The 18,066-nt window shown below is 43.8% G+C and overlaps 1 protein-coding gene across 2 annotated transcripts in view; it reads left to right on the plus strand.

Moving 5' to 3' along the window:
- Window positions 1-256: 256 nt before the first annotated feature.
- DTNA (dystrobrevin alpha) overlaps window positions 257-18,066 on the plus strand; it is a 303,735-nt gene continuing 285,925 nt past the window's right edge. The window contains exon 1 of one of the 2 annotated variants that reach the window (XM_040354139.1): window positions 257-323. The gene's annotated coding sequence lies outside the window, so the exon portion shown is untranslated. The remainder of the gene's footprint in view (window positions 324-18,066) is intronic. The other variant, XM_040354136.1, reaches the window with a different exon arrangement.

Here is an 18,066-nt window from a genome sequence, read left to right on the forward strand (position 1 = left end):
TTACGTGAGATCGGCGATGGATCGGGCGCTCTCCATTGGACTGTCAGCAGCTTGGTGCGGAGAGTACGTACGCCGTGTTGGTGAATAGCAAGGTGAGCGTACACATAGCGTGACGTATTCCGGCAGCAGCAGCAGCAGCAGCAGCAGCAGCCAGGCTGGGAGACGCAGAGACCGCAGCGGGGAGGGCGATGCAATAGGCAAAGTAAACAGAGAGCGGAGGCAGCGCTGCCGAGTCCTCTGCACTTGGATTGGGAACACTGAAGCCTGCCCCTGTCCCCTACAAAGTATGAGCCGGGACCGATCTCCGAGACACCCCCTGAGCGGTAAGTCCTACTCACAGGTGCACACCATTGAAGATGGAGCCATTCATAGCCATTCCATGCACAATGCTGAGTGTAGGGATGGCTGCTGATCCATTGTAGCATTGCTCTCCTGCTGCATTATTTGCCTTCACCTGTGTGCAGGGAGGTCGGTGATCAGAGGTAGGTAGGTCAGTGATCAGAGGGGAGTATATGAGGACAGGGATCCCTCCCTGTACAATGATGGGAGGTGAAAGCCTAGTGTTCCCCTCCTGCATGACATCCTTTATGATCACACCGTATATAGACATTACAAGGCAGCCCATCCTTGTATAGAGAGCTGCAGGGTGACTCATGCCTGTATGTGTCAGACAGGGGCTCCCCTCTATGTCCTGTCCATCACATCCCCCCCACACTCATTCATAGGCTTCCCTGTGCTGGACCACCATTCTATTCATTGCATGATGCCCCATCCTTAGAGAACCCATTCTACTTCCAGCTATAGAGTGGACTGATGGAGGTGACGTCACTGCAAGAATGAACAGAAGTGTGTGCGCTCAGCGTTTGTACACACACCAGCCTGCCTGCAGGTAGTGGTGGTTTCTATAAATAACAGCGCCGAATACTAGCGGGGGAATTGGAGAATGTGTTTGCTCTAGCACTGTGACATCATTGTTAGAAAACTGCTTGCATAACACCTCCCCTCTCCTATGTCTCCGTCCTGGATGGGAAGAAAACACTTGCTAAGCAAATTATTATTTTAGAAAATGATCTTCAGAATAATGTCACTAATGGTCTGGAAGGGGGTCAATTTAATAGTCTGAAGGGGTGGTAATCATAATGGTCTGCAAAGGTGGGGGGGGGGGCAATCTTAATGGTCTGGAAGAGAGGGTAGTTGCAAGAATCTGATGGGGAGGGGGTCATAATGGTCTAGAAGTGGGTACATTTAATGGTCTGAAAGGTGGAATCATAGTAGTCGGGTAGGGGGGTAATTATAATGGTGTAGAAGGGGGTAATTTATTCAACTGTGAGGGGGTGTGATGTAATCTTAATGGTCTAGAAGAGGGGGTAGTTGTACGAGTCTGAAGGAGGGGGGGGGGGGTCATCGCAATGGTCTGGAAGGGTGGTAATTATAATGGTCTAGAAGGGGTTAATTTTAGTGGTCTGCAAAGGGGAAGCTGGTAATCTTAATGGTCTGAAAGAGAGGGTAGTTGTAAGAGTCTGAAGGGGGGGGGGGGGTAATTATTATGGTTTAGAAGGGGCTAGTTTGAATGGTCTGGAAGGGAATTAATCATAATACTTTGAAGGGGGTAATCATGATCAAGAAGGGGGGTCGTTTTAATGGTCTGGAAGAGGGGGTAATTGTAAGAGTCTGAAGGGGGGGTAATAATAATGGTTGGGAAGGGGGGTAATTATAATGGTCTAGAAAGGGTCAATTTTAATGGTCTGAAAAGGGGAAGCGGGGCTGGTAATCCTTAATGGTCTGGAAGAGGGGGTAGTTGTAAGAGTCTGAAGGGGGGGGGGTGTAATTATTATGGTTTGGAAGGGGCTAGTTTTGAATGGTCTGGAAGGGAATTAATCATAATATTTTGAAGGGGGTAATAATGATCAAGAAGGGGGCAATTTTAATGGTCTGGAAGAGGGGGTAGTTGTAAGAGTCTGAAGGGGGGGGGGGAGTGTAATTATTATGGTTTAGAAGGGGCCAGTTTGAATGGTCTGGAAGGGAATTAATCATAATATTTTGAAGGGGGTAATAATGATCAAGAATGGGGGTAATAATGATCAAGAAGGGGGTAATAATGATCAAGAAGGGGGTAATAATGATCAAGAAGGGGGTAATAGTGATCAAGAAGGGGGTAATAATGATCAAGAAGGGGGTAATCATGATCAAGAAGGGGGCAATTTTAATGGTCTGGAAGAGGGGGTAGCTGTAAGAGTCTGAAACGGGTGGAGGGGTAATTTTAATGGTTTGGAAGGGAATTATTCATAATAGTCTGGCAGGGAGGTAATTTATAATGATCTGCAAGGGGGAGGTGATCATTTTTAATGGCCTATAAGGAAATTAATCAAGATGGTCCAGAAGATAGGTGATCTGGGGTTGGTAATGCGTAAGGCTTTATCACGTTTTCTGTTTCTCCTAATACAGTATATACAAAACATGATTTGTTAACGTTTGGCTTTTCATTTACCGCAGCCAAAAATCCAGTAAGATCATGGATTGTTTATATGTGAAGAATTTCGTTATGTAAAGAACAGTGAATGCCTAAGCAGCATATTTATATTTAATTGTTAGCCGGGAGCTCGGGGGTTAAACATAACGTCACTACACATGGATCTCTCCGGTCAGCTTCACTCCAACAACACGCACAATTCTAACCAGGTCTGACTGTTTCAGATGAGGGGGTTCCCCAACTGCTGGCTTCAGGGGAGCGGTAATACCCTGCTGTCTTGGTGGATACAGGATTATGAATAACAAAGGAAACGATCAATAATGACTTGAGTTCCTTCCTTTGCCACTCGCTAGCTCTGATCTATATTTTCCAGTCTGTTTGGCTCATATAAGGTTTCATACACTGGTTCACTACAGAATTCCCATTTTCTTTCTATATTATTAAATTGTTTCTACCGGTAAGCGTGACTGCGTGTCCACCATGGATTCCTAGTTTACAAAATGCTAATTCAGATTCCCAGTATTCCGATTTGCACTGGGCAAAATCATCCAACCATGTTAATCATCAATTGTTCTTCAGCATCCACAGAGCTTATTTTTTATTTATAAAGCACCGCCTTCCAAACACCATATCAAGTAACCCATACCAAGCCTTTAATGTTCAACTTAATCTTACACAACTGTCCCCTTCCCCTGAGCCCCCTCCCTGGTTGCATGGCGTCACAGACCTTCTTTCACCAATGGGCAGGTCCTGATTCCTGCAGAAAGAGGTGCCACATTGGTCCTCATCCTGACAGGCAAATGAGGGTGACTAGACTGCAGCTTTCAGATGCGGCCATACTCCACATCTGAACACCGCAGCACTCTGTGGTATAGCCACATACAAACTTTCAAATAATATTAAAGGTTATTATTTTAATAGCAAACATGTACTCCTCTGCTCTGTGCAGTGGTTTTGCACAGAGCAGCCCTGATCCCCCCCCACCCCTCTTCTTGGGTCCCCCGTCAGCTCTCCTGCTGAGTGCCCCCCACAGCAAGCAGCATGCTATGGGGACACCCAAGTAGATTTGCTCACGAGCCTCTTCTTTGTGTGTTCATTCATTCTCTCTTCATTTTCTCACTGCCAATGGCTACCACTTATGTCTCAGCCAATGAAAAGAGAGAGCCGCCAATGAAAAGAGAGAGCCAAGGCTATTGTGCACATTGGTGGATCAGGATGGGGCTCAGGTAACTTTTAGGGAGGCTGGGGTTGCTGCTGAAGTTTTTTTTGACCTTCGTGCATACAATGCATAAAGGCAAAACACCTTGAGCCTTTACAACTACTTGAACTATTAGCTGCATCCAGGTTGTTTAAGGTCACACGTTTCAGCCCTGGGCACATCCACAAAGATCTGCCCCGGCGCATCGTATCTGAGATACGCTACGCCGCCGTACCTTACCTGGCTTTGGTTCGAATCCATAAAGATTTTGCGCCGTAAGTTACAGCGGCGTAGTGTATCTCAAGCGGCCTAACGGCGCGGATTTCAAGTTGGGCGGGTAGGGGGCGTGTTTCATTTAAATGAAGTGTGTCCCCACGCCGAACGAACTGCGTATGCGCCGTCCCTAAATTTCCCGCCGTGCATTGCGTGAAATGACGTCGCAAGGACGTCATTGTTTAGACTTGGACGTGAGTTACGTCCATCCCGCGATTCACGGACGACTTACGCAAACAAACAAAAAAATTCAAATTAAACGCGGGAACGACGGCCAAACTTAACATAGCAAGTCTAACTACACGCCACGAAACAGCAGCTTTAACTATACGCCGGAAAAAGCCGACTAGAGACGACGTAAAAGAATGCGACGGCCGCTCGTACATTCGTGGATCGTCGGAAATAGCTAATTTGCATACTCAACGCGGAAAACGACAGGAACGCCACCCAGCGGACGCCGAAGAATTGCATCTTAGATCCGAAGGCGTACAAAGCCGTATGCCTGTCGGATCTAACCCAGATGCTGTTGTATCTTGTTTTGAGGATTCAAAACAAAGATACGACGCGGGAAATTTGAAAGTACGCCGGCGTATCAGTAGATACGCCAGCGTACTCGCTTTGTGGATCTGCCCCAATCTGTCTGCGGCCAGGGCCAGTTGGAGCATCAGGGTTTAACAAATTTGCTTGGAATCTAAGAGCCAGCTAAAAGTTAGGAGCCAGAAACGCGCACTGTCCCGCCGAGCTTGCACACAGAAGCGAACGCATACGTCAGTAGCGCTGCCATATGAAAGTGGTGTTCAAACCACACATGTGAGATATTGCTGCGATCGTTCAAGCGAGAGCAATAATTCTAGCCCTAGACCTCCTCTGTAACTCAAAATGTGCAACTTGTAGAATTTTTTTAAACGTCGCCTATGGAGATTTTAAAGGGTAAAAGTTTGTCGCCATTCCACGAGCGGACGCAATTTTGAAGCGTGACATGTTTGGTATCAATTCACTCAGCGTAACATTATCTTTCACAATATAAAAAAAATTGGGCTAACTTTCCTGCTGTTTTATTTTTTTAATTGAAAAAATTGTATTTTTTCCCCAAGAAGTGCGCTTTTAAGACCGCTGCGCAAATACGGTGTGACATAAAGTATTGTAACGACTGCCATTTTATTCTCTAGGGTGTTAGAATAAAAAATATATATAATGTTTGGGGGTTCTAATTGGAGGGAAGGAGATGGCAATGAAAACACAGGGGAAGCTCCATTAGTCTTGTCATACCAACGGCCACCACAAGATGGCGCCAGATCACAGTAGGAAGCATATTCCTGCAGAAAGCCGCGGCCTCAATTACCGGCCAGCTCGATGTGATCGCGGGGGGAGGAGGGGTTGCATAGACACAGGATGGGGTATCCTGTGTCTCTGTGCACCCCCGCGTTGGGCCGTACCGGCCGGTAATTGAGGCCGCGGCTTTGCTGCATTCTGCAGGCCTATGCTTCCTTCCCCAGGCACCAGGTCGCTAATTCTAGTCCCAATTGCGACCTGGCACCTGGATTTTGTCGAGCCCTGATTTTATTTTATATATATATATATATATATATATATATATAATCTCTCTATCACTGGCTACATGCAATGTCTTTTGCATTTGCTGTATATCATTGCTTTAGATTAGTTCCTGATTGAAAAAATGTCAGACCATGCCACGTAGTCTTCACCAGGGCTCTGTAATCATCCAGCACTATAAGCAAGTCCTCATGGGGGGGTGTTGCTGGCATTTGTGGGCATCTAGTCCCAAGACGTTTAGGTCCAGAATGTGGTATCCAAGGTTTTCCTCCCTCTTGGCAAACTCCAGATTCTTGCTTTGACATTCAGACCCTGGCGTCCAGGAGCTGATCAACTCTCCACTTTTGCGGAGGCAGTTTTATTTTCCCGATTTTATGGCAGACTGCTGTAACTCACCATTCCTGCTGGGTAGAACAGGAGGCGTCAATACCTAGACTGCCACATGGGCTGAAGTCTTAAAAATCCTTCCTATGGAGCGTTCTCATGATGGATGCCACCCTGTCAGGCTGGGGAGTAATCCTGCATACCTTTTTGGTAGAGGGAACTTGGTTACCAATGGAAGCTCCTCTCCCAATCAGTAATTTGGTTGTCACTGGATCTCTTGACTGCAAGGTCATCTGATCCTGATTCAGCCAGACAATGGCACAGCAGTGGCATACATTGACCATCATGGAGAAATCGGAGGTCTCACAACTCAAAGAAAAGCCAATTCAATTCTGGCTTGGGTGGAGCTTCACATTCCAGCCATGTCTGCCATAGGCTTTCTAGGTGTGGACTGTTAGCAGATGGATTTCCTCATTCATCTCCTGAGCTCAGGAGTGTTGTCTCTTTACCCCAAGGTGTTCCAATACCTTATTCACAGGTATAGGACGCTGGACTTGGACCTCCCGGTTTCATAGTTTAATAAACCAAGTTTTCTCTGTGTCAAGGGATCCTCTATCATTTTGCAGTAAAAGATTTTATAATGTGACAGGCAGTGTTAATTTAATTTTTGTCAAATTTTGTCCGCTGCATTTTTTTTTCAGTGAGGAAAACAAAATGAAAAGTACAGCACATTTTCGTACACTGATGAAAACTATGAGAAAAATCGGATCCTTTTCGTTAACGAATGAAAATATGAGGCAGGTACGCTTAGCCTCGTAAACTAAACTTCCGTTTTTTTTTACGAAGCTGTGAACACAGTGTCTCCCTGTGAGGATGTAGTCCCAAGGGAGGGGGCGAGCACACTGACTAACCCCAAGCCAGAATGGCTCGGATGTTGGGGGCAAGCTTACAGAGGAGGAACAGGAAGTGAGAAATTCAGACAAAGAAAAAAACATTTAGAAGGGAAATCGAAAGAAAAAGGTACGTGAACCAACGCACAATGCACTAGCTTAAAAGAACCTTTTTGTCCTGTCCACATAGAAAAGGCCACAGGGGCAGGTTAAACTGTACACCACGTACTCACTCGAACAATTATAAAACTCTTTTGATGGAGTATGTTTTACATTTTAGTGGTATAGGTTTTTTGACCATGATCAACAAACATACAAATTTAAGCACAGTTCTGGGTGTATTTAAGCATAGTTCTGGGTGTATTGGTCCCTGTACTTTCTGCCAGAAGGGTTCCCTATTTTGGAGTTACTTGCTTACCTGGTGAAAGTGGTGGCAACTTCCTTCAGGTTTTTCCCCAGCTCTGCCTGTGTGGAAACCTTGTCCTCCTCGTGCTCTGCCGAGGTGTACCAAGATGGCGTTGGAAGACTTCTGGTGACGTGGCAAGATGTACATGCTGCCTAGACAGCAGTCTCTCTCTCCGGCCGATATACACTCACCTTATGGAGCTTGAGGACAGGTCTGAGGATGAAGCTCCCGCTCGGATTGAACCAGCGGCAGCCTCCGGGTCCCATACTGCCTCCAAAGTAAGCCCTTGTCTGTGATTATACAGCGGGGGACCTTTTTTTGTATGGACCTTCTTTGCTTATGGCTCTTGTTTCTGCTTTTTTCTAGGACAAACCAGTGAAAAAGAAATGTGGAAACTGTAGGGCTGGGCTTTCTGATAGTTATAAAAAACTATTTTGTGAGGATTGTATTCCATCTAGGGCTAGGTCAGAGACTGCCTCCTTTGTCTTCTATGAAGGAGGTTGTAGCCTCCTTCCGGTCTTTTAATGACTGAGTAGCAGGGCTGGGACCTTCCTCATCTAAATGACTGCAGCCGTCCCAGGGGTGCCCTGGGCCCAATTACACTCCAGACCCCTTCAGCCGTTTCTCTTGCGCTATTAGGCTCGCAGGAAGGGTTCTTTAGATCAGCTGGTACAGCTGCCAAGAGGATTTTCTCAATCTCTCCTGGTGGGAGCAGCGGGAACACCTGCAGGGAGGGAAGAACTGGGTGAAACATGCTCCAGTAAAAGTTACTACAGATGCCAGTCTGTGGGGCTTGGGTGAACACTCTCAGGGCTGGCAGGCCCAGGGATCCTGGTTATCAGAGGAGGCAGGCTGCTCCTCAAATTTCAGGGAACTACTAGCTGTGGGGTAAGCCCTCTTGGCTCTGCAAGAGAGGGTCTGTTCAAGAGACCTATTGGTTTTCTCAGACAATGCCACAATGGTGGCGTACCTGAACAAACAAGGGGGCACTCGTTCAGAGTCACTTCTAACGCTGACCCAGCAGATTCTGTCCTGGGCAGAAATCAATGTCACTTTGATCATGGCAGTCCACATCAGCGGATCAGACAATACGCTGGCGGACTATCTGAGCAGAGTGAGCGTCCGTTCCAGCTGTTGGGAGCTACATCAAGGCACGTTCCGGGTGGTGGTGCTAAGATGGGGTCTTCCTGCAGTGGATCTTTTTGCCTCCAGTCTCAACAGAAAAATGTCCGGCATTCCTTTCACTGGAGAGAGAGAAAGGGTCCTTGGGAACGGATGCTCTCTCCTTCCCGTGGGATTTCGCTCTGGCCTACGCCTTCCCTCCTTTTCCTCTCTTACCTCTGGTAGTTTGGTAGTTTGCAAAATTATTCAGGATCGGCAGAAGTGCTTCTGATTGCCCCCTGGTGGCCCAGGAGGAGTTGGTTTTCCTCTCTGAAGACCCTCTCTGTGGATCTTCCCTGGCCCCTACCAGTCAGAAGGGGCTACTCAATCAGGGACCAGTGTTGCATCCAAACACTCAGACCTTCCATTTTCGGCCTGGAGGCTGAGCGGCGCATCTTACAGTTGAGAGGGTGTTCAGAGAAGGTTATTCAAACTATCCTGGACAGCCGCAAGATGGTCACAAGGAGAATCTATGGGAAAGTTTGGAAAACTTATTTTCTGGCAAAGGAAATCCGGTTTAAATTAGTTTTTCCACTCCCTGTATATTGGATTTTTTTGCACAAAGGAGTAGAGAAAGGACTATCTGTCAGCACCCTTAGGGTTCAGGTTACGGCTCTGTCTGTGTTTTCAGATAAGAGACTAGCGGAAGATCCTTTAGTTAGACAGGAGGTTCCTTTCAGCCAGATCTAGACATGCTCTCAGGGTCGTCAAACATGTGCCTCCTTGGGATCTATCATTGGTGTTAAATGCTCCAACAAGGGCTCTGTTTGAGCCTTTGCATGAAGCTTCCCTGAAATAAATTTTCTTGAAGATTTCCTTTCTTTTGGCTTTTACATCAGGGAGAAGGATTTCTTTTTTTTTTTTTTAAATTTACTTATTCTTTATTAATTTTCATCATCTTTTAAAAACAACAGGTGGTTACAATCATATATCTTTTTACCATTTCTGTTTCACATATTTCATACATGTCTTCTATATTCCCCCTTTTATTTTACCCTTTTCCCTCCCTCCCTACTCTAACCTTCCGCTTTATTGGGTTTTCTTTCACACGGGGTATCTCATTTCTTCCAACCAAGGGTTCCACATTTTACAAAACTCCCTGATATTCCCTCTCCTGGTATAGACCACCTTCTCCTTCCCGATTGTCTCTGTGACTACGTTAGTCCATTCCTTTACTGATGGAGGGTTCGCTGCTTGCCACCTCTGAGCTATTAGCTTTCTTGCCTGAAAACAACATCTCAACACTGCTTTTGATGTGCTGGTCATTCTACTTATTTCTTCCCCTAGACCCAAGATACATAATCTGGGGTTCATCTCCAACTTTATTTTATATATCTTGTTAATGATGTCCAATACCTGAACAGTTTCGGGCACTTTCATATAATATGCAATAAATCTCCTGTTTCTTGGCACCTGGGGCATCCTGCATCCACTCTCAATCCGAAGTTAAATAATATCTTAGGTGTGTAATATGTCCTATGTATCAGCATCTGGAAGGAAAATCTCTGTGCTGGCGAGACTGTAGCCGAATGTCCTCTTTCCAATACCTTCCTCCATTGATCCTCTGTTATAATCCCTAGGTCTTCCTCCCATTTTACTCTGCTTTTAAGTTTTTCTGGGCCTTCAATGCTCTCCTTACATATGTATGAGTATACCTCAGAGAGAAATCCCTTCGTCTTACTCCAGTTATTCAGTTTCTGAGAGGGAGAAGGATTTCTGATCTTCCTGGGGATTCTAGAGGACAGGGTAGCGATTGGGCCTGATCCTTTCTATTTGCCCAAAGTATCTTCAAACTTTCATAGGTCCCAGGAAGTAGTCCTGCCTAGTCTCTGTACCTCTCCCAAGAATACGGAGGAGGAAAGATTTAGTCTTCTAGATGTAAAGAGATGTCTTCTGCTTTACCTAGAGAAATCCAGTGGATTTAGGAGTTCCTCCCAGCTGTTAGTATTGTTCAGTGGCCCCAAGAAGGGGTCCAAAGCGTCTTAAAGCTCTATTGCTATGTGGATTAGGGAAGCGATCTGTAAAGCATACAAAGTGTCAGGTTGTATCCCTCCTTCTAGAATTAGGGCTCATTCAACCAGATCCATGGCCACATCATGGGAAGAAATTTCTAAAGCTGCCGTCTGGTCCTCCTCTAATGCATTTGTCAAACATTAGAGTTCAGATGCTTTTTCCAGCCAGGACCTTTCCTTTGGTAGGAAAGTGCTTCAGGCTGTTGTCCCTCCCTAAGGTATAGTAAACTTGCCGGTAACGTTATTTCCAGGAACCTTCCAGGACAGCGTCTATATTCCCACCCTATTTTTTACTTTCACTGGTTCACCTGGAGGTGGTGTTTTTTTTATGTTTTGTCCTCTGCCGAGTGCACTTTGGAGGTTTGCTTGATCTTCTAAACCAGTGGATCCCAACCTTTTTGGCACCAAGGACCGGTTTTGTGGAAGAATAGTCTTCCAAGGCCCACATCACATCCGAACTCTGACATCGCTGCAGTGTGAACCGGCCCTAAATGTACCAGTGTAAAAATATTATTAAAATGTTGCAGTATAAAAAAATATACAAGTCCCTCTGCAGTGCCCACTGTACTTACAGTCTCAGCATGGGAATGTGAGGGGGAGCCGTTCGAGATTGCGGGAATGCATAGCGAGGGTGGGCAGAGAGATGACGTCATATTGTCTCTGTGTAGCGTAGCTTTGCTGCCCCATATGTTAGGGCGGGACAGCAGCGCGCCTCTGCGTAGCACAGAGAGATGGTGTTATCTCTCTGCTCGGGCAGCTGTATTGCTGACGGTCTCCTCCGTGGCCCGGATATAGCGGCGGTACAGCCCGGACAGTGTCCTTTTGCGTTGTGGCCCGGCTAGAGAGGCAGTACGGCCGCTTTGGGCCGGGGATTGACGAACTCTGTTCTAAACAACTGAGGGTCAGAGGAAAGGGAGGGGCCTTTTAAATTGTATTGGATCTGTGTTTCCTGTAGAGGGCGGAGCCAATTGTCTCAAGTAGCTGTCCTGGAAGGTTCCTGGAAATACCGTTACCAGTTAGTCTAACGGGGGTTTGCCTTTGCAGAAGTGCTCAACTATGTGCAGTACACTATACTTTTTATAGTCCATAAAATTGTGGTGTTTTTATTTACATATTTATACTTCATGCAGATATTTGGAAACCACATACAAGAGGTACATTTGTCTCTTGATCTATAATTTATTGTTTCATTTTTTTTATTTATTTTTTTGGTCATTGCAGTACCATGGTGATTGCTTATTCTTGGAGGTGCAATCACCGAATTATACATATAATAAAAACCGCATTACTAACCCATGTTTGGAAAAAGAGAATTTTAGCTGTTCTTGCGTGTCTGAACTGTTTTCATTCTTTTGCTGTAAAGTCTGATCTTTTTTATCATTCGCAATGTCGTGGGGACATCTGCAGTGTTTCAGAACAGCGTTGGAAGATAATCATTCTTGTGTTCTGAGCTGTTTTATCTGAAAAATAAAACCATGAAAGCCAAGGTCACATGTTTACTACACATTGACTTCTTTCTAAGTGGCGAGTTTATGTAGTTGGCAGAATTCTCAAGAATGTTACTCCTGTTAAAACGGAATAGCTGGGAAATGTAATAATTTCTTCACTGACACAGCTTTGGTCAAAGATGGTAGTAAACAATTGATGCTTTTGTAAATTTGACCCAATTTTAAGTGTATGTACAGCATGTCTTAATGGAAATCTACTTGGACCTTGGGGTCCCACGGCGGCTATCTCGGCTCCTCCCCGCAAGAGCCAACCCCAAAGGGGGTTACTTTGTGGGCCGCGCTCCCATGTTATACACTCGGCGTGCATAGCCACAGAGTGTATGACTCGGCCCCGACCTCTGGATGCCGCGTCACTGTATTTGATTGACAGCAGCGGGAGTCAATGGCTGCGCTGCTATTTATCTATCCAATGAGGAGCCGATCAGCCATGGAGAGAACAACGCAGGATCGTGCCCACGGAGATTTGGGGCTCTGGTAAGTAAAATAGGGGCTCGGGGGGGGGGGTGGGGGCCGGGGAGTGCGAGGTGTTTTTTTCATAGGATGCATTAAGGTGAAAAAACACGAAGCTTTACAACCCCTTTAAGGAGGTTGTCTACTTATGATAAAATATTATCATGTGTTTGTACATGTCCTGCACAATCTGTTTTTAGCCATGAAACCTAGTACACCTGGTGCAGTTAGTACACAGACCACAGCATTTGTTATCCTAAAAATTATCTCTGCAAGGTAACATAGGTACCCTGAGGTATTTGGCACAGTTGATATCTCCTGGCCAGCAGAACCACACACAGAGTTGAGTTGGTGGTTTAAGGCTCCACTTGTGTAATTTGTCCTGTGTCTTGGGACTGCAAAGTCACATGTCAAGTTGTACACCATGATTTCCAATGAGTACCATTTATATGTGCACTACTTTGTCGGCACTTTAATGCAACTGGAGACCTCAAGAATACACAGGCGTTGCTTCAAGTCACATCAAAATCACGTGACTTTCAGGTCGTAATAGTGGAAACCTAGGCTTACACAAAGGCACTATAATGGTTTTGGTCCAGTTTTCTTTTTTCTTTTTATATTTTTTTTAAAAGTTTGTTATTCTGCATTTGTGTATAGACTGCTTTAGTTATAAGCAACATATTTTTCTTTTCAACAGCCGGAGCTAAGGAGAGCCTGGAAAACTTGTGAAAAGGAGCTGAGAGTGTCACCTGCTGGCCCTGTATTAAAATACAAACTATTGATATGCAATAATTATTATATTTATCTGGGATATATATATATATATATATATATATATATATATATATATATATATATATATATATATATATATATATATATATATATATATATATATATATATATATAAATTATTATTATTATTATTATTATTATTATTATTATTATTATTATTATTATTATTATTTTTTTTTTGTCTGACTATTATACCTATAGAAACAACCAGGAACATTGCGCAGGAAGCTGTCACAATTAGTGGTGGTAGTAATACTGCTGCTAAATGTTTCACTTCATTTTGCAGCTGGAGGTTCTTTTGACTGAGCACCTATTTGTTCAGCCTTTTGCACAGAAATCTCTATAGACAGAGTACACAATGCTGAGGTCTCCTTCATATTATTTCCAATGCTGGTAGAGGAAAGGGTTAATGGCGCCCAAAAAGGGCCGCTGCCAAAGCACTTTGCAGGTGCTTTGTCAGCGGTGCCTATTCCTTTCAATGGATAGACCGCTTCTGTTCCGTCCCAAAGATGCTGCTTGCTGGATTTTTTTCCCTGTCCAGCAAGCGCACCACCCAAGTGCTTTCACACTGTGGCCTCAGAAGAGGCAGCTTACAGGCGCTTTTCAGCCGCTTTTTTTAGTGCAAAAAACGCCTGTACGCCTCAGTGTGAAAGAGGTCTTATGGTTGAATGTTCTTATGCCTTTTTTTCTCCTAGGAACATTTGTGACAAAATGTTACATTCTTTCAGTAAGACCCCTCTCACACCGATGCGTTTTACAGGCGTTTTTCCGCTAAAAATAGCACCTAAAAAGCGCCTGTAAACTGCCTCTTCTGCAGCCCCAGTGTGAAAGCCTGAGTGTTTTCATGGAAGGAAAAAAGTCCTGCAAGCATCATCTTTAGGGCGGTGGGGGAGCGGTGTACATATTGCTCCTCCACTGCCCCTGACCACTAGAATGAATGAATGAACGCCATGTCCGCCGGTTACACGCGATCGTCGGTAAACCAACAGGGACGTGGAGCTCTGTGTGTAAACACAGAGCTCCACGTGCTGTCAGAGGAGAGGAGACCGATCTGTGTCCCTTGTACATAGGGACACAGCATCGGTCACCACCCCCAGTCACCCCCTCCCCCCACACAGTTAGAACACACCCAGGATACACATTTAACCCCTTCCTCACCCCCTAGTGTTAACCCCTTCACTGCCAGTCACATTTATACAGTAATTAGTGCATTTTTATAGCACTGATCGCTGTATAAATGTGAATGGTCCCAAATTTGTGTGAAAAGTGTCCGATACGTCCGTCCGCAATATCGCAGTCCCAATAAAAATTGCAGATCGCCGCCATTACTAGTAATAAAAAAAATAATAAAAAAAAAAATCATAATTCTGTCCCCTATTTTGTAGGCGCTATAACTTTTGCGCAAACCAGTCGCTTATTGCGTTTTTTTTTTTTTTTTTACAAAAATACGTCAAAATACGTATCGGCCTTAACTGAGAAAAAAAAATGTTTTTTTAAAAAAAAAAATTGGGATATTTATTATAGCAACAAGTAAAAAAAAAAAAAAAAAAAAATATATATATATATATATATATATATATATATATATATATATATATAATTTTTTAATTGTCGCTCTTTTTTTTGTTTATAGCGCAAAAAATAACCGCAGAGGTGATCAAATACCACCAAAATAAAGCTCTATTTGTGGGGAAAAAAAGGACGTCATTTTTGTTTGGGAGCCACGTCGCATGACCGCGCAAATGTCAGTTAAAGCGACGCAGTGCCGGAAGCTGAAATTTTGCCTGGGCACGAAGGGGGTTTATGTGCCCAGTAAGCAAGTGGTTAAAATGTGACAGAATTAGCATGCTGTCACAGTTGGGGAGGCAAATGGGGGTGGGGGCAGGTCTGGAGCATGTCAACCTGAATTCTGGGTGTAACATGTAACATGCTCCTATAATGAACCATACTTCTGGGCTCCTAGTTGGATCCACTAACTATATAAATCATCCTGTCCCTCTGTCTTTGCTGATTACAGAATGTAGTCTCAACCCCTTGAAATATTAATATATTCAAATGGAAATCTTTTAACACATGGTTACATTTTGGAGCTTTTCATGCAATATAGGTTGGACAGATTAAAAATAGAACACATTTATTTCTAGTGTTTCACTACACAGTAGTTCACACCAAAGCATTCTGAAATTTTAATGTGTTCAGCGTCTCAACCGTTCCCTTTTTTTCCATGCATTGCAGCACATCCTTTCAATCATTTAACAGAATAAAATAGTGATTTATATTAAATAGATTGGAGAGAAAATTTGAACCTTTCTGGTCTCTAGAGATGCTGGTCTCCTGATAAAATTATTCATGCTTTATACACCGACCAGTATCTATGTAAGGCAGTCTTAATGCACTAGAAGTGCACATGCATCTTGCCTATCTTTTGAAAACGCATGAATACACTTAAAAAAGGTTAAGATGTAACTTTCCAGTTTTTAAAGGGAACCTGTCGGGCTAGGAAAGTAATTTTTTTTTTTTTTAAGATTCTGTGAGTCATTGACCCGGAACAAGAATGTACATATCAGATTTTTTGACCCTCTGCACATACTGAAGAAAGATCACCCTTGAGGCTTTCATACTGAGGCGCTTTACAGGCGCTATAACGCTAAAAATAGCGCCTTTAAAGAGTCTCTTCTCTCACTCCAATGTGAAAGCCAGAGGGCTTTTACACTGGAGGAGTGCGCTGGCAGGACGGTAAAAGTCCTGCAAACTGCATCTAAAGCGCCCATGCCCATTGAACTACCGCTGCTAAAAATAGCGGCACTTTAACGCCGACGCCCCCAACGCAGCACTGATCAGTAGTGTGTTTTTATTTTTTTATTATTAAATATCTTAATATCGTTTATAATTTTTATTATATATATTTTTATAAAATTATTTTTTTGGGGGAGTGGGCAGTCGTTGGTTGTTGTTGTTGTTGTTGTTGTTTTTTTTCAATTTTAGTTTAAAATATTTATTACAATGTTTTATTTTCTCTTTTTTATTTAGCCCTGTTGGGGGGGTAGGGGGCTTTGGTGAGATGCCCTTTGAGACATTGAAAGGGAGTGAGGATAGTGACTCCTCAGCTGCACTGAACACGAATGGACAGGAGACAGAGGCTCCTCTTCATTCATAAGAGTCAGTGAAAGAGGCAAAAGGACACAATTGTGACCCAGAATTCAGGACGTCTTGGATGCCAAAGGCTGTCCAACACCGTATTGGGTAACGTTCTTTTACTTGGTGTTTCCCTATTTTTTTCCAATGTGAACGAGCCCTAAAAGTAAGCTTAGGTGTGAACAGAAAATGTAAACATTTCCAGGGTTTCAATGGCTCTAGCTGTTTCGTAATCACCATGCACCACCAATAAGTTGGCACTGACAGCTGCCATGTTTCTATCATTGCAGATCACCTTTAATATCATTTGATATGATTTTAGGATAACTGCTGTGATCTTATAGGGTATAACGCATTAATGCCAGCAAAGCTTTCTGTCCAAGACTAATCAATTGATAAATGATGTCTAATGAGATGTTCGCAGAGCTTTTTGCTCTCTTGTGTATCCCTCTATTGCTATATTTGTAATTAACTTCCATTTTGCATTTGAGCAGTTGAGTATATTTTAAGACATGATTGCAGCTCTTTGTACTCAGCACAATGATATGTAGTGGGTATTGTGGACAAGGCTTTTAGCAGTGCTTTGCAAGCCTTTTTTATGCCAGTGTTGGAATTATTCAGCGCCAAAGTACATATAGGCTCCCTAAGTATCCATTATGTATAGTGTTCAAATATTTCTCTTTATTTCTATGGAAGAAATGTGAACGTTGAATTGCCATGTCTCTTTTACAAGCATGTGAAAAAAAAATCCCGGTAGTATGCCATAATATGGGATAATTTACAAATTACAAAAACTTAAGAGTGAGCATAGTTATAAAATGTTTTTATTGCATAAATATAATCTATTACTGTAGCATTTTTAAAGAGAAAAAAACATGTGGAAGTGCTGACATTATTTCAGAGATGTACTAAAATGCACACTGTTTCATTTAAATTATCTGTATGTACGCCCACATGTGTGACTCTATAGTCTCATGGGCTGCTCAGATGTGATAGGGAGGAAATGCTCAGCATAGAAACTCACTGAAAACTGAGCATGTGCAGAGCTGCAACACTGCTCTGCAAAATCCCTAACTGAAATGGGGGCATGGACAATGCTCTGCAATACCCCCGCACAATGCTCTGCAATACCCCCGCACAATGCTCTGCAATACCCCCGCACAATGCTCTGGAAAACAAAATGCGTTTTAACCACTTCCTGCTCGTCGGCCGTCATATGACGTCCTTGACTTTGTGCAGGGATATCTAAATGATGCCTGCAGCTACAGGCATCATTCAGATATCATCTTTTTAGCCGGCGATTCCCTACACCGTAAGAACGATCATGGCGGCTGTTCCGCCTCTTGATCATTCTTACGTCATCTGCCGCTATCCTCTCCTCCTCCTCCTCCTCCTGTCCTCTGTACGAGAACACCGTAACCGGCGTGCGTTCAAAGCTTATCTGACCTTCAGACTGAAAAGTTGGGGGTCCATTATTTTTGGTGAGTAGGGATACGTAAGGGGTGTGTGTCACATCACAGAATGAGTTTATTTGAAGCACTTTTAAGAAGAATGGCACACAAGAGCACTTTTTTGGGACAATATTTGCATTACTTTTATATTGGATGCTTTTGAACTTTTTATTTGAATTGTTTTTTTTATTGTGGTGTTTGCATTATTTGCACAGTTGCAAGCGCTGTATCTATACACGTCTCACGCCCCCCTGCTTGTATGCCTGAGCTAAGGGCAGATGGTTTCCAGGAAGTCAATGCTGCATGAATTATCTGCCCTTACTCAAGATGGCCACAGCCAGAAGTGCTAAGAGGGTGTTTTTGCAAAGTGATTTCTCAGTAAAATAAAGCATGGAGACTTGGATGGATGGATTGGTGAGTTTGCATTGACTATTAAAAA

This window comes from Rana temporaria, chromosome 5 (genome assembly GCF_905171775.1).
Source record: "Rana temporaria chromosome 5, aRanTem1.1, whole genome shotgun sequence".
Lineage (NCBI taxonomy): Eukaryota > Metazoa > Chordata > Amphibia > Anura > Ranidae > Rana > Rana temporaria.